A 21649-nucleotide genomic window follows, 5' to 3' on the forward strand; every position below is an offset into this window, starting at 1 on the left:
GTGTGAGAGAGAGAGAGTGATGCGGATACGGGTGTGCAGCAACTTCAATCTTGGGTCAAGGATCCTTTGGTTAACATTGGTGGTCCGATGACAAGATTAAGATCCAAGAAGGTGAAGGAAGCTTTACAAGCCTTGATCATTCACCATACAAGCAAGGAGCAAGCAAAGTTTGAAGATTTGATGGGCCATGAAGTTACCTTGTTCACTTGTACGTTTGAAGTGAAAGAAAGATCTCATACTTGTTAGCTTAGTTGGTAGTTGTCTTAAGACTGCCTAGTTTAGTAGTTATTAGTCGTTGAATATTTTATTACTTATTGGGCCTTATCGGGAAGTTTTAAAGAGCGGACTCTTTATGCGAACCGAATTCCTATTCCAGGTTTATTTGGGCCTGATTTGCCTTAATTTTAGCCTATAAAAGGCACCTATTGTATGAGTGAAGGACAGAATATTACAACCAGAAATCGTGAGGAATTTTCCTTCAAGTTCTTAATCGAACTTACTCTTGAATTCTTGAGTTTATGGCTTAGGATTCAAATCAGACTTTATCGATTAGCTTGTTCCCTAATCGTGGTGTCGCTTCATCCATCCTTATTTGCTTAAGGTTGCTGATTACCTTTGTGTGTCAGAGGTCTTGAGTTCATGAGAACAATCGAGTTCAATTTCTGTTGGGAGAAAAGATCCAACTCTGATAATTACAAGGTTGGGAGGTTCTAGGAGGGTCTTCCCCTAGGGTTGCCTATATCAGTTGGTATCAGAGCATCAGGTTAATTCTCTTTTAATTGAAGTTGTTCATATCTTGCTAGTTTGTCAAAAAAAAAACTGTAGCGATTATTGTTCATCGTTACTGTTCCGAAATACTATTCATCGTTTCTGTAGCGTACTGTTCACGTTACTGTTCATCCGAGAAAAAAAAAACTGTTTGGGTATTGTCTTTTTGTGTTTTCTGTCCAATTTTTGTTCTTGAGTCTGTTATACTTTTGTTCGGCTTGTTAGGGTTTAAAGAAAAAAAAAAAGAGTCACGTACCTTATATTGTTTTTTAGTGTCCAATTTGCTAGAGTATTGCTAGAGTCCGTTTTCTTGAACTTGTTGGTGTGATCTGAATTTGTATTCCTTGAAGAGCCGAAAAAAAAAAAAGAAGAAGAAAAAAAAAAACGAAAGGGAAAAAAAAAAAAGAAAGAAGAGAAGGAATTGGCTCTCACACAAAGGAAATCAAGTTTCCCAAAATCTTGAGTTTCCAATTCTTGATTGGTCTCCAATTCTTGATTAGTCTCCAAATCTTGATTGGTTTCCCAAAAAAAAAAAAACCTTGAGTCTCCAAATCTTGTTTGGTTTCCAATTCTTGAGTCTCCAACCTTAATTGAATTTCAACAACCCCAAACGACCTAACCAACCCCAAACACCCCCAAATCAGTTTCCAAAACCAAACCTAAATCGCCACAAACACCATTTACCATCCAAATACTGGCCAGAAACTCAGCAAAAACAGCCGCTCAAAAAAAAAAAAAAGAGGTTCTAGCTTCGGGTAGTGTTTCTAGGATTTACAAAATTCTGCTTTGTGTCTTATTACTTGCTTATAGGGTAATTAATTCTGGAATTTTTGAGAGTTTGAGTTGTTTTAAGAACTTTGAGAAGGAAAATTGAGAGTGAGTGTGTTTCCTTGAGAGATACACGAGTGCTTTGCAAGGTAGACTAGGATACACTTGTTTTGCAAGTTTGACAATATGTCTCAAGAGGGAAACATGCCTGAGCCGTCTGAAACCGACGTGTCACTCAAACTGGTGCTCCAAACTCTTCAAAAACAAGTGGAGAGACAAGAATTTGTGACGACACAACTATCCGACAGGTTGGATGCCATTGAGATGCGAGGTACTGGAGATATTCCCAATAGGGCTTCAAGTGATCAGAGTGTTGAGCATGATGCAGATGATGAGGGGTATCATTCTAACACCTCATTCCGATCAAGGAAAAGCCACAGGGAAGCGAGGGAAGGTCGAGACCGACCTAGGAGAACCGATGACAATCTTGGTTCCATCAAGACTAAGATGCCTATCTTTCATGGAAAAAATGATCCTGAAGCTTACTTGGATTGGGTTAGGCGAGTTGAGCAAGTGTTTGAAGTCCACAATTACTCTGAAGAGAAAAAGGTGAAACTTGCAGCTATTGAATTTCAAAATTATGCATCGATTTGGTGGGAGCAAGTATGTGCCACAAAAAGGAGAAATAGGGAACATTCGATTGACACTTGGACTGAAATGAAGCAAGCAATGAGGAAACGATTTGTACCCTCCCATTATACTACGGACTTGTACGATCGGCTCCAACGAGAGAACGAATCTCTCAAGAGGAGGGGTTCCTTGCAATCTACCTCTTTAAAGCCGGTTTATACAAGAGATGATAAGAAGATTCATTCAACATTTTCTAGGCCTAAACCTAGAGTTGAATCACCTCATGAGAAGTCATTTTGGGAGACATATCAACGTCTTCTACACCGAAAACAAATGGAGTCACATGGATGCTATCAAAGTGAGTTTTCTAAGAAGGAGGTAGCTGACCCTATTCCCAACCAAGGAGTATCTCATCCTATTGAACCATTTGTTGAGGAGGTTGATAATGAGAAAACAATCGAGAGCATTAACCAAGATAAAGAGATGGAAAAATCTGATGAGATGAGTGGGAAAAAGGAAGAAAAAAGAGAAAGTGAGTTGATTTTGAGCAAAAATGTGAGAGCTTATTGTTTTTCTAACGAACTTACCTTTGCTTTATTTAGTGTTTCTTCATTTGTGCAGATTAAGCAAAGTCAAGTGAAGTTAGTCATGCCATGCTCCATTCCAAAGTCACTTGTACAATTCACTAGTTTCCATGGAGTTTGTCTTTTAGGAATTAAATCTATTTGGGATCACCTCATGGAACAATTTCAATTCAAATCTGTCCATACCAAAGGGGAATCAATTCAAACCAACCATGAAGGGAGAATTCCAAACTTTGACTCTCATTTACTACCTATGGTTCATTCATCATCTTTACCTTCTTTTGAGTATAATTTCCATCCTAACACTTGTATTTCTGATGCAGATTTTGAAGGAAAATGTAAAAGGCTAGTAATGCCTTCTCAAGTTGAATCAATTGGTGGAAGGAATAATGAAGTGGCAAAGGGAGTATTCACACTTAAAACTTGTTCTATACCTTCTTACCATTTAGTTGATGATATACCATTACTTCTTTACCCAATTTCTAATTTGTTTCAAGTTGAAGGTTATTTTGTTTTTGTAGGTTGTAAAGCTGTCCAAAATTTTCCAGTTTTGATTAAAGACTTGCAACCTGATTTCGTGCTTATTCCAACTATAGCTGATGAGAAATTGTGTGGCATGCACGATCCCAAAGCTGTCATCCACGAGTTGTTTAGTGGCTCATCCATGCAACAAGTTGCTCCCAATTTATCCATGCAAGATGATTCAAATCAATGCCAACTAGTGCTGGATTTTACACCTTTGCACAATCAAGGTGTCAATGTGAAGAATTATGACCAAAGGCTAATTAGAGAGTTTTGGATTGCCACTTGGGATTTTCACACGCCTTACACAAGCTCTTTCCTACCTTGGCGCATGTCCTTGTTTGAGAGCTTTCCGAAGCTGACCAAACGACATGCAACATGGCTCGTAGTCATTCATCTATTTCCAACATTGCTGTCCTTTAAGCGCACCATCGATTTGTGGACAAATCACTTTCAAGAGGAGACTTTGAAGATTCGAGGACGAATCTTTTCGAGGAAAGAGGGAATGATGCGAATACGGGTGTGCAGCAACTTCAATCTTGGGTCAAGGATCCTTTGATTAACATTGGTGGTCCGATGACAAGATTAAGATTCACGAAGGTGAAGGAAGCTTTACAAGCCTTGATCATTCACCATACAAGTAAGGAGCAAGCTAAGTTTGAAGATTTGATGGACCATGAAGTTACCTTGTTCACTTGTACGTTTGAAGTGAAAGAAAGATCTCATACTTGTTAGCTTAGTTGGTAGTTGTCTTAAAACTGCCTAGTTTAGTAGTTATTAGTCGTTGAATATTTTATTACTTATTGGGCCTTATCGGGAAGCCTTAAAGAGCTGACTCTTTATGCGAACCGAATTCCTATTCCAGGTTTATTTGGGCCTGATTTGCCCTAATTTTAGCCTATAAAAGGCACCTATTGTATGAGTGAAGGACAGAATATTACAACCAGAAATCGTGAGGAATTTTTCTTCAAGTTCTTAATCGAACTTACTCTTGAATTCTTGAGTTTATGGTTTAGGATTCAAATCAGACTTTATCGATTAGCTTGTTCCCTAATCGTGGTGTCGCTTCATCCATCCTTATTTGCTTAAGGTTGCTGATTACCTTCGTGTGTCAGAGGTTTTGAGTTCATGAGAACAATCGAGTTCAATTTCTGTTGGGAGAAAAGATCCAACTCTGATAATTACAAGGTTGGGAGGTTCTAGGAGGGTCTTCCCCTAGGGTTGCCTATATCAGTTGGTATCAAAGCATCAGGTTAATTCTCTTTTAATTGAAGTTGTTCATATCTTGCTAGTTTGTCTTTTTTCCAAAAAAAAAAAAAAAAAAAAAACTGTAGCGATTATTGTTCATCGATACTGTTCCGAAATACTATTCATCGTTTCTATAGCGTACTGTTCACGTTACTGTTCATCCGAGAAAAAAAAATTGTTTGGGTATTATCTTTTTGTGTTTTCTGTCCAATTTTTGTTCTTGAGTCTGTTATACTTTTGTTCGGGTTGATAGGATTTAAAGAAAAAAAAAAAAGAGAGTCACGTTCCTTATATTGTTTTTTAGTGTCCAAGTTGCTAGAGTATTGCTGGAATTTTTCTTTTGAGTATTGCTGAAATTCTGTTTTGCCTATTTCTTGAGTATTGGTTGTTGTTCTTGCAAACCCTAAACACCACAACGTAATTTGGGGAAGTTCTTGAGTTTCTTGAACAAATTCGTGAAGTTCTTGGACCACCAAGTCATGTTTTGAAAATTCTTGAACAATAAATCAAGAACCAGGGCCTTCTTGAAATTTGCATAACCTTTCATCCGTTTTCTTGAACTTGTTGGTGTGATCTGAATTTGTATTCGTTGAAGAGCCGGAAAAAAAAGAAGAAGAAGAAGAAAAAAAAACGAAAGAGAAAAAAAAAAAAGGAAGAAGAGAAGGAATTGGCTCTCACACAAAGGAAATCAAGTTTCCCAAAATCTTGAGTTTCCAATTCTTGATTGGTCTCCAATTCTTGATTAGTCTCCAAATCTTGATTGGTTTCCCAAAAAAAAAAAAAAACTTGAGTCTCCAAATCTTGTTTGGTTTCCAATTCTTGAGTCTCCAACCTTAATTGAATTCCAACAACCCCAAACGACCTAACCAACCCCAAACACCCCCAAATCAGTTTCCAAAACCAAACCTACACCGCCACAAACACCATTTACCATCCAAATACTGGCCAGAAACTCAGCAAAAACAGCCGCTAAAAAAAAAAAAAGGTTCTAGCTTCGGGTAGTGTTTCTATGATTTACAAAATTCTGCTTTGTGTCTTATTACTTGCTTATAGGGTAATTAATTCTGGAATTTTTGAGAGTTTGAGTTGTTTGAAGAACTTTGAGAAGGAAAATTGAGAGTGAGTGTGTTTCCTTGAGAGATACACGAGTGCTTTGCAAGGTAGACTAGGATACACTTGTTTTGCAGGTTTGACAATATGTCTCAAGAGGGGAACATGCCTGAACCGTCTGAAACCGACGTGTCACTCAAACTGGTGCTCCAAACTCTTCAAAAACAAGTGGAGAGACAAGAATTTGTGACGACACAACTATCCGACAGGTTGGATGCCATTGAGATGCGAGGTACTGGAGATATTCCCAATAGGGCTTCAAGTGATCAGAGTGTTGAGCATGATGCAGATGATGAGGGGTATCATTCTAACACCTCATTCCGATCAAGGAAAAGCCACAGGGAAGCGAGGGAAGGTCGAGACCGACCTAGGAGAACCGATGACAATCTTGGTTCCATCAAGACTAAGATGCCTATCTTTCATGGGAAAAATGATCCTGAAGCTTACTTGGATTGGGTTAGGCGAGTTGAACAAGTGTTTGAAGTCCACAATTACTCTGAAGAGAAAAAGGTGAAACTTGCAGCTATTGAATTTCAAGATTATGCATCTATTTGGTGGGAGCAAGTATGTGCCACAAGAAGGAGAAATAGGGAACATTCGATTGACACTTGGACTGAAATGAAGCAAGTAATGAGGAAACGATTTGTACCCTCCCATTATACTACAGACTTGTACGATCGGCTCCAACGAGAGAACGAATCTCTCAAGAGGAGGGGTTCCATGCAATCTACCTCTTTAAACCCGGTTTATACAAGAGATGATAAGAAGATTCATTCAACATTTTCTAGGCCTAAACCTAGAGTTGAATCACCTCATGAGGAGTCATTTTGGGAGACATATCAACGTCTTCTACACCAAAAACAAATGGAGTCACATGGATGCTATCAAAGTGAGTTTTCTAAGAAGGAGGTAGCTGACCCTATTCCCAACCAAGGAGTATCTCATCCTATTGAACCATTTGTTGAGGAGGTTGACAATGAGAAAACAATCGAGAGCATTAAGCTAGATAAAGAGATGGAAAAATCTGATGAGATGAGTGGTAAAAATGAAGAAAAAAGAGAAAGTGAGTTGATTTTGAGCAAAAATGTGAGGGCTTATTGTTTTTCTAACGAACTTACCTTTGCTTTATTTAGTGTTTCTTCATTTGTGCAGATTAAGCAAAGTCAAGTGAAGTTAGTCATGCCATGCTCCATTCCAAAGTCACTTGTACAATTCACTAGTTTCCATGGAGTTTGTCTTTCAAGAATTAAATCTATTTGGGATCACCTCATGGAACAATTTCAATTCAAATCTGTCCATACCAAAGGGGAATCAATTCAAACCAACCATGAAGGGAGAATTCCAAACTTTGACTCTCATTTACTACCTATGGTTCATTCATCATCTTTACCTTCTTTTGAGTATAATTTCCATCCTAACACTTGTATTTCTGATGCAGATTTTGAAGGAAAATGTAAAAGGCTAGCAATGCCTTCTCAAGTTGAATCAATTGGTGGAAGGAATAATGAAGTGGCAAAGGGAGTATTCACACTTAAAACTTGTTCTATACCTTCTTACCATTTAGTTGATGATATACCATTACTTCTTTACCCAATTTCTAATTTGTTTCAAGTTGAAGGTTATTTTGTTTTTGTAGGTTGTAAAGCTGTCCAAAATTTTCCAGTTTTGATTAAAGACTTGCAACCTGATTTCGTGCTTATTCCAACTATAGCTGATGAGAAATTGTGTGTCATGCACGATCCCAAAGCTGTCATCCACGAGTTGTTTAGTGGTTCATCCATGCAACAAGTTGCTCCCAATTTATCCATGCAAGATGATTCAAATCAATGCCAACTAGTGCTGGATTTTACACCTTTGCACAATCAAGGTGTCAATGTGAAGATTCATGACCAAAGGCTAATTAGAGAGTTTTGGATTGCCACTTGGGATTTTCACACGCCTTACACAAGCTCTTTCCTACCTTGGCGCATGTCCTTGTTTGAGAGCTTTCCGAAGCTGACCAAACGACATGCAACATGGCTCGTAGTCATTCATCTATTTCCAACATTGCTGTCCTTTAAGCGCACCATCGATTTGTGGACAAATCACTTTCAAGAGGAGACTTTGAAGATTCGAGGACGAATCTTTTCGAGGAAAGAGGGAATGATGCGAATACGGGTGTGCAGCAACTTCAATCTTGGGTCAAGGATCCTTTGATTAACATTGGTGGTCCGATGACAAGATTAAGATCCAAGAAGGTGAAGGAAACTTTACAAGCCTTGATCATTCACCATACAAGCAAGGAGCAAGCTAAGTTTGAAGATTTGATGGACCATGAAGTTACCTTGTTCACTTGTACGTTTGAAGTGAAAGAAAGATCTCATACTTGTTAGCTTAGTTGGTAGTTGTCTTAAGACTGCCTAGTTTAGTATTTATTAGTCGTTGAATATTTTATTACTTATTGGGTCTTATCGGGAAGCCTTAAAGAGCTGACTCTTTATGCGAACCGAATTCCTATTCCAGGTTTATTTGGGCCTGATTTGCCCTAATTTTAGCCTATAAAAGGCACCTATTGTATGAGTGAAGGACGGAATATTACAACCAGAAATCGTGAGAAATTTTCCTTCAAGTTCTTAATCGAACTTACTCTTGAATTCTTGAGTTTATGGTTTAGGATTCAAATCAGACTTTATCGATTAGCTTGTTCCCTAATCGTGGTGTCGCTTCATCCATCCTTATTTGCTTAAGGTTGCTGATTACCTTTGTGTGTCAGAGGTTTTGAGTTCATGAGAACAATCGAGTTCAATTTCTGTTGGGAGAAAAGATCCAACTCTGATAATTACAAGGTTGGGAGGTTCTAGGAGGGTCTTCCCCTAGGGTTGCCTATATCAGTTGGTATCAGAGCATCAGGTTAATTCTCTTTTAATTGAAGTTGTTCATATCTTGCTAGTTTGTCTTTTTTCCAAAAAAAAAAAAAAAACTCTAGCGATTATTGTTCATCGTTACTGTTCCGAAATACTATTCATCGTTTCTGTAGCGTACTGTTCACGTTACTGTTCATCCGAGAAAAAAAAAATTGTTTGGGTATTGTCTTTTTGTGTTTTCTGTCCAATTTTTGTTCTTGAGTCTGTTATACTTTTGTTCGGGTTGTTAGGGTTTAAAGAAAAAAAAAAGAGAGTCACGTTCCTTATATTGTTTTTTAGTGTCCAAGTTGCTAGAGTATTGCTGGAATTTTTCTTTTGAGTATTGCTGAAATTCTGTTTTGCCTATTTCTTGAGTATTGGTTGTTGTTCTTGCAAACCCTAAACACCACAACGTAATTTGGGGAAGTTCTTGAGTTTCTTGAACAAATTCGTGAAGTTCTTGGACCACCAAGTCATGTTTTGAAAATTCTTGAACAATAAATCAAGAACCAGGGCCTTCTTGAAATTTGCATAACCTTTCATCCGTTTTCTTGAACTTGTTGGTGTGATCTGAATTTGTATTCGTTGAAGAGCCGGAAAAAAAAAAGAAGAAGAAGAAAAAAAAACGAAAGAGAAAAAAAAAAAAGGAAGAAGAGAAGGAATTGGCTCTCACACAAAGGAAATCAAGTTTCCCAAAATCTTGAGTTTCCAATTCTTGATTGGTCTCCAATTCTTGATTAGTCTCCAAATCTTGATTGGTTTCCCAAAAAAAAAAAAAAACTTGAGTCTCCAAATCTTGTTTGGTTTCCAATTCTTGAGTCTCCAACCTTAATTGAATTCCAACAACCCCAAACGACCTAACCAACCCCAAACACCCCCAAATCAGTTTCCAAAACCAAACCTAAACCGCCACAAACACCATTTACCATCCAAATACTGGCCAGAAACTCAGCAAAAACAGCCGCTAAAAAAAAAAAAAAGGTTCTAGCTTCGGGTAGTGTTTCTATGATTTACAAAATTCTGCTTTGTGTCTTATTACTTGCTTATAGGGTAATTAATTCTGGAATTTTTGAGAGTTTGAGTTGTTTGAAGAACTTTGAGAAGGAAAATTGAGAGTGAGTGTGTTTCCTTGAGAGATACACGAGTGCTTTGCAAGGTAGACTAGGATACACTTGTTTTGCAGGTTTGACAATATGTCTCAAGAGGGGAACATGCCTGAACCGTCTGAAACCGACGTGTCACTCAAACTGGTGCTCCAAACTCTTCAAAAACAAGTGGAGAGACAAGAATTTGTGACGACACAACTATCCGACAGGTTGGATGCCATTGAGATGCGAGGTACTGGAGATATTCCCAATAGGGCTTCAAGTGATCAGAGTGTTGAGCATGATGCAGATGATGAGGGGTATCATTCTAACACCTCATTCCGATCAAGGAAAAGCCACAGGGAAGCGAGGGAAGGTCGAGACCGACCTAGGAGAACCGATGACAATCTTGGTTCCATCAAGACTAAGATGCCTATCTTTCATGGGAAAAATGATCCTGAAGCTTACTTGGATTGGGTTAGGCGAGTTGAACAAGTGTTTGAAGTCCACAATTACTCTGAAGAGAAAAAGGTGAAACTTGCAGCTATTGAATTTCAAGATTATGCATCTATTTGGTGGGAGCAAGTATGTGCCACAAGAAGGAGAAATAGGGAACATTCGATTGACACTTGGACTGAAATGAAGCAAGTAATGAGGAAACGATTTGTACCCTCCCATTATACTACAGACTTGTACGATCGGCTCCAACGAGAGAACGAATCTCTCAAGAGGAGGGGTTCCATGCAATCTACCTCTTTAAACCCGGTTTATACAAGAGATGATAAGAAGATTCATTCAACATTTTCTAGGCCTAAACCTAGAGTTGAATCACCTCATGAGGAGTCATTTTGGGAGACATATCAACGTCTTCTACACCAAAAACAAATGGAGTCACATGGATGCTATCAAAGTGAGTTTTCTAAGAAGGAGGTAGCTGACCCTATTCCCAACCAAGGAGTATCTCATCCTATTGAACCATTTGTTGAGGAGGTTGACAATGAGAAAACAATCGAGAGCATTAAGCTAGATAAAGAGATGGAAAAATCTGATGAGATGAGTGGTAAAAATGAAGAAAAAAGAGAAAGTGAGTTGATTTTGAGCAAAAATGTGAGGGCTTATTGTTTTTCTAACGAACTTACCTTTGCTTTATTTAGTGTTTCTTCATTTGTGCAGATTAAGCAAAGTCAAGTGAAGTTAGTCATGCCATGCTCCATTCCAAAGTCACTTGTACAATTCACTAGTTTCCATGGAGTTTGTCTTTCAAGAATTAAATCTATTTGGGATCACCTCATGGAACAATTTCAATTCAAATCTGTCCATACCAAAGGGGAATCAATTCAAACCAACCATGAAGGGAGAATTCCAAACTTTGACTCTCATTTACTACCTATGGTTCATTCATCATCTTTACCTTCTTTTGAGTATAATTTCCATCCTAACACTTGTATTTCTGATGCAAATTTTGAAGGAAAATGTAAAAGGCTAGCAATGCCTTCTCAAGTTGAATCAATTGGTGGAAGGAATAATGAAGTGGCAAAGGGAGTATTCACACTTAAAACTTGTTCTATACCTTCTTACCATTTAGTTGATGATATACCATTACTTCTTTACCCAATTTCTAATTTGTTTCAAGTTGAAGGTTATTTTGTTTTTGTAGGTTGTAAAGCTGTCCAAAATTTTCCAGTTTTGATTAAAGACTTGCAACCTGATTTCGTGCTTATTCCAACTATAGCTGATGAAAAATTGTGTGTCATGCACGATCCCAAAGCTGTCATCCACGAGTTGTTTAGTGGCTCATCCATGCAACAAGTTGCTCCCAATTTATCCATGCAAGATGATTCAAATCAATGCCAACTAGTGCTGGATTTTACACCTTTGCACAATCAAGGTGTCAATGTGAAGAATCATGACCAAAGGCTAATTAGAGAGTTTTGGATTGCCACTTGGGATTTTCACACGCCTTACACAAGCTCTTTCCTACCTTGGCGCATGTCCTTGTTTGAGAGCTTTCCGAAGCTGACCAAACGACATGCAACATGGCTCGTAGTCATTCATCTATTTCCAACATTGCTGTCCTTTAAGCGCACCATCGATTTGTGGACAAATCACTTTCAAGAGGAGACTTTGAAGATTCGAGGACGAATCTTTTCGAGGAAAGAGGGAATGATGCGAATACGGGTGTGCAGCAACTTCAATCTTGGGTCAAGGATCCTTTGATTAACATTGGTGGTCCGATGACAAGATTAAGATCCAAGAAGGTGAAGGAAGCTTTACAAGCCTTGATCATTCACCATACAAGCAAGGAGCAAGCTAAGTTTGAAGATTTGATGGACCATGAAATTACCTTGTTCACTTGTACGTTTGAAGTAAAAGAAAGATCTCATACTTGTTAGCTTAGTTGGTAGTTATCTTAAGACTGCCTAGTTTAGTAGTTATTAGTCGTTGAATATTTTATTACTTATTGGGCCTTATCGGGAAGCCTTAAAGAGCTGACTCTTTATGCGAACCGAATTCCTATTCTAGGTTTATTTGGGCCTGATTTGCCCTAATTTTAGCCTATAAAAGGCACCTATTGTATGAGTGAAGGACAGAATATTACAACCAGAAATCGTTAGGAATTTTCCTTCAAGTTCCTAATCGAACTTACTCTTGAATTCTTGAGTTTATGGCTTAGGATTCAAATCAGACTTTATCGATTAGCTTGTTCCCTAATCGTGGTGTCGCTTCATCCATCCTTATTTGCTTAAGGTTGCTGATTACCTTTGTGTGTCAGAGGTCTTGAGTTCATGAGAACAATCGAGTTCAATTTCTGTTGGGAGAAAAGATCCAACTCTGATAATTACAAGGTTGGGAGGTTCTAGGAGGGTCTTCTCCTAGGGTTGCCTATATCAGAGAGAGAGACAGGATGTACTTGTGTTTGTGTTTCAAAATGAATGCATGTCTAAAAGAAATGAAAGGCATTTTTGTTAGTGCAATAGAGAGCGCAAGACCTTCTGCCTCACTTTCTATGTAACTCTCAGTCCTACTTTTTATCAGATTGTTATTTCTCCTTGATAAATATCATATTTTAATTCTTTTTATTTCCTTAAAATTCAATAACTATTAATTGAGTAAAAAAATAAATGCAACAGTTTCAAAAAAATAATATATAGTAGAAATTAAAAAACATAGCAGAAAATTCATTAAAAATCTCATTTTGTGTGTATTTTGATTTTTTGAATTAAAATATAATATGTATGAAGAAAAAATAACAATATAATAAAAAATGAGATAGGGAGTGGGATAGAAGATTCATAGCAAGTAGAGAGATTGTATTTAGAACTAGTGTAATTGAAGAAAACAGATTGTTGAGAGAGAGGGGAGAGAGAGAGATTTTGTGTGTGTGTGTGTGTACGCATACGTGTCCATAAAGGAGAGAATGCGTACGTTTGTAAGTCAAGTGAGAGAGAGAAAGAGAGTATACATATAATAATTGTGAATGAATACTGTTATACAAGTTTGGCAATCCAACAAATTAAGCATGCGTTTGATAAAATTGAAATATGTAAACTAAAATCTAAAATCTAAAATCTAAAAGCTGATGTTTAAATTCATTGAGTTATTGAGTCATTTATAACAAGTTAAAATAGAACGTAATCACATTCCAAACATTACTTACAATAAAGAATGGAGGTTTCAAAATAGAAATAACGGAAAGCACCTTCTCTTTAACCTAGCCGCCGACATGACCATAGTGACCTTGGCTGTTTCCGGCGAACCTCCAATGGCAGCAGTGGGTGCCCAGCCTCCTGGAGGGGGTGGGCAGCTGTCCGGCTCCCCTGGCTTCCGGGCGAAGTCCTTCTCCGACCTGTTTTCTTCTTCTTCCCAGCATCGAATGCATGTTGAAGCGACACTATCAACCCATCGTGCGGAACCAACAATTTCTTTCGCCCGTGACGCTATTGAAGCTATAGCCCAACCGTTCCAATTTGCTCTCGTGGGCAAATTCTCTCGCACCAGACCTGCCATGGCAGACATCAGAAAATTCTTCCTGTCACTGGACTTAAAGGGATCTTACTCCATTGGCCTGCTGGATGGCCGACATGTTCTGATTAGGCTCCATAATGAGGCTGATTTCATGCGTATTTGGACGCGAAATATCTGGTATATCCAAGGCAGTGCAATGCGTGTATTTAAATGGACGACTTCCTTTCATGTAGACAAGGAATCCTCGCTTGCCCCTGTATGGTTTACCTCCCTAAACTGCCGGTATATTTATTTGATAAGCAATGCTTATTTCAGATTGTTTCTTGCCTGGGGCATCCTCTGTTCATCGATGCCGCAACCGCCGCTCTATCTAGACTGAGTGTAGCTCGCGTATGTGTTGAAATTGATTTACTGAAGGAGCTTCCTTCCCGTATTTGGATTCAACTTGGAGAGGGCCATGGGTTTTGGCAGCCGCTTAATCCCGAAACCGTGCCGAAATATTGTTGTCACTGCTTTCGTCAAGGCCACAGCCAGTCTGAGTGCCATGTCAAAAACCCAGAGCTGCGCCCAGTTTGTGAGGAGAAGAAACCGGATGAGGGGAAGGGGCTGCCTTCACGTGATGGTGTGTTGCAGGTGGTGCTCGATCAGGGTGCTGATCTAGGGATTACTCCTGCACCAGCAGGGGCTGCATTAGGAAATATTCCTGCGGGAAATGAGGACCTTGTTGGGCAGCCTGTGATGGAAGTCGCTGGTGGGGCAGCACTGGATGATGGGTGCGAGGGCGAGGAGGTTCGATAGGGGCTGGACGACATAGGTGCGGCTGCCGACCTGGTGGAGGATGCAATTGTTGCAACGGCTGATACCATTATCATAGACCTTGCTACGTGGGTAGTTTGTGAAGAGGAGAACGCGGGTGCTACTAGGGCAATCTTGAGTGACGGTTCAGCTGCCCTTGGAGAGGAGGAGGACATGGAGGTGCCTACAGGTGTCTCTACTAGCACTATCACTAGTGCAAGCTGTCTCTCGCCGCGGGGGTTAGGTGGACAGTGCAGTAGGGGGTGGAGTCGCTATAGATGACTGAGGACTTGCACCTTGACCAAGTCTCCACCCTTGATCCTAGGTTTCAAAAGGTGAAGGGGCGAGGAATCAGGGCCATGATCCCATCGGATAGAGAACTGAGGTCGGTAGCCAAAAAATCCCAAAATTCTTTTCATGTCTTATCTCATGATTAGTGTATGTTTTTGGAATATTCGGGGGATATCTAAGCCTCCTAATCTTAGACGACTCAAAAAACGGATTCACATACACAAGCTTTCAGTAGTGGCGATCTGTGAACCCAAATTATCAAGGGAAGCAGTCGAATCTATTCACCTACGCTTAAATTTTGACTTTGTGGTGTGTAACTCGTCAGGGGATATTTGGGTTTTCTTTAGGGTTCCTTTTGTTGGCCAACGGGTTGGGGAGTCGGATCAGCACCTTTCTATTCGTTGGGCACACCCTCAGTTCCCTACTCCTATTCTAGTAGCCTTTGTTCATGCGAAATGTCTGATGTCTGGCAGCGTCTCTGGGAGGGTCTATTGCGGGATAGGCCAGGGCAAGGGCCTTGGTACGTTGTTGGGGATTTCAATCTTATTCTCTCGGCTAGTGAAAAGAAAGGGGGGAGGCACTTCAGGCCCGGGGAGGGAGTTGAACTGTCTCGGTTCATGAGTGACGGTGGGTTGTTTGATGCTGGTTTCTCTGGGCCTAGTTTCACTTGGTGTAATAATAGGTTCGGGCGTGCCCGCATTTGGAAACGTCTGGATAGACTTTTAATCAATGAGGAGTGTGTAAACTTCTCCTTGTCTATCTCTATTTCCCACTTGGTGCGGGCTCCATCTGATCATGCCCCGCTGTTGCTATCTTTCATTCCTAAACCCATCCCCCGTTGTCGTTCTTTTCGATTTTTGAACGTGTGGCTTTCTAAGGAGGGATTTCTGGATGTGGTAAGAACTGCGTGGCAAATTGAGGTGTCCGGTTCCCCTTTTTGTGTGGTCTGGAGGAAATTAAAGAATGTTTCTCGTGCTCTTCACACATGGAACAAGCAGGTATTTGGCGATATCTTTGAGAATGTTAAACAGGGAGAGGTGGTGGTAGCGGTGGCTGAGCTTAGGGTACAGTTTGACCTATCTATTGAGGCCCAATTGGAGCTTCAACGGGTCCAGGCCTCTCTGCATAGGATACTTGCGGTTGAAGAGTAGTTCTGGAGCCAGAAGGCTAGGATTAAGTGGTTGCAACATGGGGATCGTAACTCCAGGTATTTTCATTCGGTAGTCAAGCAACGCCGGTTCCGGGCGACAATTCATAGGATACAAGACGCCAGGAGGGAGTGGGTGATGGACACTGACGGGATAGGACAGGAAGCTGTCAACCACTTTAGTCGTCTATTTTCAGCCGATCCGGTATCTGAGTTCCAGCTTCTTCATGTCATCCCTAATCTGAGTGCTGATATTGATAATGTGGGTTTGGAGGTGGCCCCCTCCTTGGAAGAGGTCAGGAAGGTGATTTTCAAGATGGATGGTGACAGTGCCGCAGGTCCAGACGGGTTTTCGGGGAAATTCTTTACGACTGCCTGGGAGGTGGTGGCTCAAGATGTATATAGGGTGGTGTTGAGTTTTTCTGTGGTGCAGAGCTCCCACGTTTTTATGGCGACGTCCATTGTGCTTCTTCCCAAGGTCTAGAACCCGAAGGACTTCTCTCAGTTCCGTCCTATTAGTGTCTGCAATTTCTTGAATAAAGTTATATCGCGTATTCTGGTGGGGCGGCTGGCAGACATACTACCTCGGATTATTTCTCCCCAGCAAAGTGGCTTTGTCAAAGGAAGGTCCGTATCGGATAATTATTTGGTGGCACAGGAGTTGATGGCTGATATGGGTAGGAGGTGCAGAGGGGAATCTGGCCCTTAAGCTGGATATGGCTAAGGCGTATGATAGGGTCCCTTGGCGCTTCCTTATCGCAGTCTTGCGCCGATTTGGATTTGGCGAGGGATTCATTGACATGGTGTGGAGACTAATTTCCAACGTCTGATTTTCTGTACTTATAAATGGGACACCATATGGCTTCTTCAAGTCTTCTAGAGGGTTACGCCAAGGGGATCCATTATCGCCGGCTCTATTTATTATTGGCTCGGAGGTGATCTCCCAAGGCTTAGATTCTCTCGTATTTCAGTCGGGATTTGTGGGCTACAAGGTCCCGTGGCATTGCCTATCTGTTACTCACTTGGCCTTTGCAGACGATGTTATAATTTTTGCCAATGGAGGGGCAGCGTCCTTAAAAAGAATCATGCAGATCCTGGCGTGATACCAAAACGACTCTGGCCAATTAGTTAACGTGCAAAAGAGTGGCTACCTAGTCCATCCTTGGACAACAGCGGCTCGAAAAGGTGTGATTGAGAAGGTAACAAATTTCCGAAAACCTGATTTCCCGATCCGTTATCTGGGTGGCCCGGTGTTTGTTGGCAGAGCCAAGGAGGCTTATTTTTCGGACTTGTGTAATAACATCCTGGATAAGGTGCTTTCGTGGAAATCACGGCTTCTGTCATTTGGAGGGAAAATTGTCTTGATTAAACATGTCCTGTCCAGCATCCCGACTCATCTGTTGGCGATGAGTGTCATGCCAAAGGGTATCTTTCGGGTGATTGAGAGAGTATGTGCGGACTTCATGTGGGGCACCAGGGACGAGAAAAAGAAATTTCACTGGATCCGGTGGAGGGACTTGTGTTACCCCACCGAGGAAGGTGGGGCGGGGTTTCGCTCACTGAGTAGCACGTATAAGGTTTTCTCTTGTAAATTGTGGTGGAATTTTCGCTGCGGTAACTCTTTGTGGGCGAGATTCCTTCAGTCCAAGTACTGCAAGGAGCTCCACCCCTACCAGGTTTCCGTGTCTCCCTTAGGTTCGGCAACCTGGAGACGTCTTCTGGATATTAGGGGGCTGGCGAATTGTATATTGGTTGGCACCTGGGTGCTGGTCGATGCCACTTCTGGTATGATAATTGGACTAGGCATGGGGCCCTCTACCTTAGAGTGGAGGTTAGAGGGGATGTCTCGTTTCCTTACGTGTTGGCGGATGGGGACTGGATCACATGGAGGCTGGCAGAAATTTTGCCAATCGACATGGTCCAGCAGGTGCTGGCAGTGGCGGGACCGTGTGGGAATTTTCCTGATCGAATGATTTGGACTGCGACAAGTTATGGTCAGTTCTCGTTATCCTCCGCTTATAACGAACTCTGGGAGACAAAGCCGCCTTCTCTCTTATTCCGACAGGTATGGCATGCAAGTGTGCCCTTAAAGGTGTCATTCTTTATGCTCCGCTTATTGCTTAATCGCCTGCCGCTGGATGACGTCCTGGCAACGCGCGGGTTTCAGCTTCCCTCAAAATGCTCTTGCTGTCAGTTATCTAGTATTGAGTCCCTTCATCACTTGTTCTTGGAGGGCGAGCTAGCTGTTGAGGTGTGGAGGTTTTTCGGGCCGACGTGTGGGTTAGCTCCGAATACCGGACATGTCCGAGGTTGGATAGGTAGTTGGTGGCTCAGACAAGTGAAATCGAAGCAGCTTGGGTTTGTGTTTCGACTTTTACCCATTATTTGCTGCTGGCACATGTGGAAGGCTAGGAATAATGCTGTGTTTAATGGAACAGTGCCGAATCCTATTGGTGTCTGCCAGGCCATCTTCCAGGACTTAAAGGATGCGTTTTGGTTACAATTCGGGGAGTTGCAGCGGGTGATGGAGTGGCCTACGTTCGGCCAGACGCTTTCTTTATCTGACAAATTCGGTGGTGTGCTCCGGGCCCTAGCATGGTCAAACTCAATATTGATGGGTGCTCGAAGGGTAACCCAGGAGTGGGTGGAGGTGGAGGGATCCTACGAACTTGTACGGGGTGCATGGTATTTGCGTTCTCCGGTTTCCTTGGGAGGTGTACCAGTGTGCAAGCAGAGGCCAGGGCGTTGCTAAGAGGGCTTCAGTTATGTGTTCAACAGGGTTTCATGGGCAATTTGGTGGTTGAAACGGACTCCTTGTTGTTGCAGCGGACTCTATCCCAAAGTTACCAATGTCCGTGAGTTATCAAGGGAGAGGTGGAGAAGATTGAACAGATGACTCAGGGCAGGCTTCAGATCCATCACTGCTATAGGGAGGCGAACAAGGTTGCGGATGTACTGGCCAGTACAGGCTCCGCTCACCCTCTTCATTCGGTCTGTGTTTATGAGAGTGTAGCTGGGTTGTCTACAATGGCTAGGGGTGAATATCGGTTGGATAAATTAGGTTATCCATCGTTTCCAGATTTAGGGTCCCAACCTATAAATCCGTGCTATAATGCTTTCCTTCTTTTGGTTGAATAATAATAAATAAATTATTATGAAAAAAAATATATATATATATTTGAGTACATAATATATTAAGTGATAAGTGAATAGTAAATCACTTATTTTTGGACCAAATTTTACCTAGAAAATTCAGTGCCATTTAATTAATTTAGATATTCTATTTTTTATTAACAAACACAACTGAATATGTTAAAATCTGAAATCATTAAATTTAAATACTAAATTGAATTATGAAATAGGGCGCAAGTCAAACAGTGCCAAGCTTTGGACTTTTCTGTAATAGCCGTTGCTACAATCAAAGTCCTCCTCTTAAAAGGTGTTATCCTCTAAAAAGTTGAACAAAGAGATGTGTGTGACCAGCTACATGCTCAATAATCGGTTCAAGTATTCATCTATCCACTTGAGCTTGTTAGTAAAATAATACATCTTATAATAAATAATAAATATCTATATCGTAAATATATCAAATAAAAAACAGTTCAATAACCAATTGCAGATAAATTCATGACATCTCAGTGATCCTATCAACAATCTGGACATCCAGTCCTAACTATTCATCCTTTCAAGTGGGTAAAATAGAAGTAGGGGAATGTAGCTGTTTGTCCCGTTAGGTAGGCCAAATATGTAGAAAACGGAGGCAATAGTTCCATTGACAGTTAACAAACAAACCATGAGTTTAACACACAAAGCATCAAAAGATTTGGAAGTTCAAAGAATATTCAAATTAACCAAGTCACATCTATTCCCCTTAAATCAGAAATTGTTCTTCATGACTGAGCTAACTGAAATACCACAATTACCATCAGGTCAAATTGAAATTTTTTTTACTAAGCATGACAAATTTACATAAAATTGTTGAAACTTGTTAACAGGTATCTTGGGAGGAAAACATCTAGTCACAGTATTATGAGTGACTAACTAGTATTTATAGGAGTACAAATCTAACCAACTATTTACAAGAATGCCCTTACTAATTTATTATCACTACAAGAAAATTGGTCATCAGTGACAACTTTTCTCTGTGACGAAAAAAAGTTGTCACAAAAGTGGATCCTTTATTGACGACTTTCTAACTCGTCACAAACCTCTAATGGGAGCCAACTCATTTGCGACGACTTAGTAAATTCCCGCCAAGATTTAGCAGAGCGCGGGAGTGTTTAGAACATACAATAGTGACGACATTAAGAACATCATCACTATTACTTGACCTATTTACGGACGACTTTTTGTTGTCATCACTGATCACTAAAAAAAGTTATTAGTGACAACATTTTGTAGTGATGATAATAAGTCATCACAAAAGGAGATTCTTTAGTCGTGACACCTAAAGTTGTCACAATTGCATCAAAGCAACTAAATGTTTAGTGACGACCCATTATTTTCGTCACAAACTACACTGCAAGAAATATGGTCATTAGTGACAACATTTTTTAGTGACGACACAAAACGTGGTTGTTTAGTGACGACAAGGAAAGTTGTCATAATTGCTCAAAGCAACTAAGTCTTCAGTGGCGACCTTGAAAAACGTTGTCACTAAAATGATCTATATAGTGACAACTTCTAATATCGTCACTGTCACTCTACCGATTCGGATTTAGTGACAAGAATTAATCGTCACTATTTAAAGTACTTATTTCTAAGTCACTTTCATTAATTCTACTGTGCCACCCTAACTTTTGCGATTTAGCCCTGTAGTAGGGCAAATTTCCCAGTAGCCACGTGTCAGTTCGGGTATGATGACCTGTCAGCTCGACCAACCAATCCACGTATGACACATGTCAGCTCGGCTCTGTCACACGCGAGGTCGGCAATAGAGATCGTACAGCTCGGACACCTTAACTCGGTATAGAGGGAGGTCAGCTCGGCCACGGCCGTCGCCTCTTTATGAAGTGGGCCAAATGGGCTGACGCCTCTGAACCTTTAGGGGCAGTAGTATGAAACCCTAGAAAGACTCCGAACCCTAAGGGGACTCCAACTCCCATATGGAAACTACTACCCGTTAAGCCTATAAATATAGCACTACGCGACAACTCAAGGTACGCCATCCACAGTACCCTCCATACTATTGCCTTATTCTTAAGCTCTACTAACTTGATCGTCGGAGCTATTCCGGGGACTCTAGTCCCGCCATTGTTCTTTCTCCGCAGGATAGTCTGTTCGGTTTTCCCCTCTCAGCTCGGCTGAACTCAGCCAGCTCGGTTCGTAGCAGCTCAGCTCGGGTTGCGTTCTTGGCAGCTCACCAGGCTAGCTCGCCAGCTCGCTCCCTCTCAACTCGTCGTTGGAGCTACTCCAAGGAGTTAGCTCCCTCCGTTTATTTTTCTCTCTGCAGGATAGGTCGTTCGTTCTCTCCCTGTCAGTTTGGCCCATCAGCTCGCTCCCTCCCAGCTCGCTCAGCCCGTCGCAGCTCAGCTCAGATCTTATTTTTGGCAGCCGCATCAAGCCCCAAATGTTATAAAAAATTCCGTTAATTCCATTTATGATACCTTAACTTTTACAATTTAGCCCCATATGTAGTACACCAATTTCTTTAATTCTATTATTACTCCCTAACTTTTGTAATTTAGCCCCATATGTAATTCACCAATTTCATTAATTCTACTATGGCACTCTAACTTTTGAAATTTAACCCCCATATGTAATACACCAATTTTATATTTCTATTATGGCACCCTAGCTTTTACAATTTAGCCCCTATTTTTTTATTAGGAAATTGCGAATGGTATCTTGATA

The 21649-nt window shown here is 40.9% G+C and overlaps 1 pseudogene; it reads left to right on the forward strand.

Annotated features, from left to right (window-relative positions):
* The window catches only part of LOC113693353 (uncharacterized), a 112384-nt pseudogene that overhangs the window by 18024 nt on the left and 72711 nt on the right, over window positions 1-21649 (forward strand).

The sequence above is a fragment of the Coffea arabica genome, chromosome 6c (assembly GCF_036785885.1).
Source record: "Coffea arabica cultivar ET-39 chromosome 6c, Coffea Arabica ET-39 HiFi, whole genome shotgun sequence".
Classification (NCBI taxonomy): domain Eukaryota; kingdom Viridiplantae; phylum Streptophyta; class Magnoliopsida; order Gentianales; family Rubiaceae; genus Coffea; species Coffea arabica.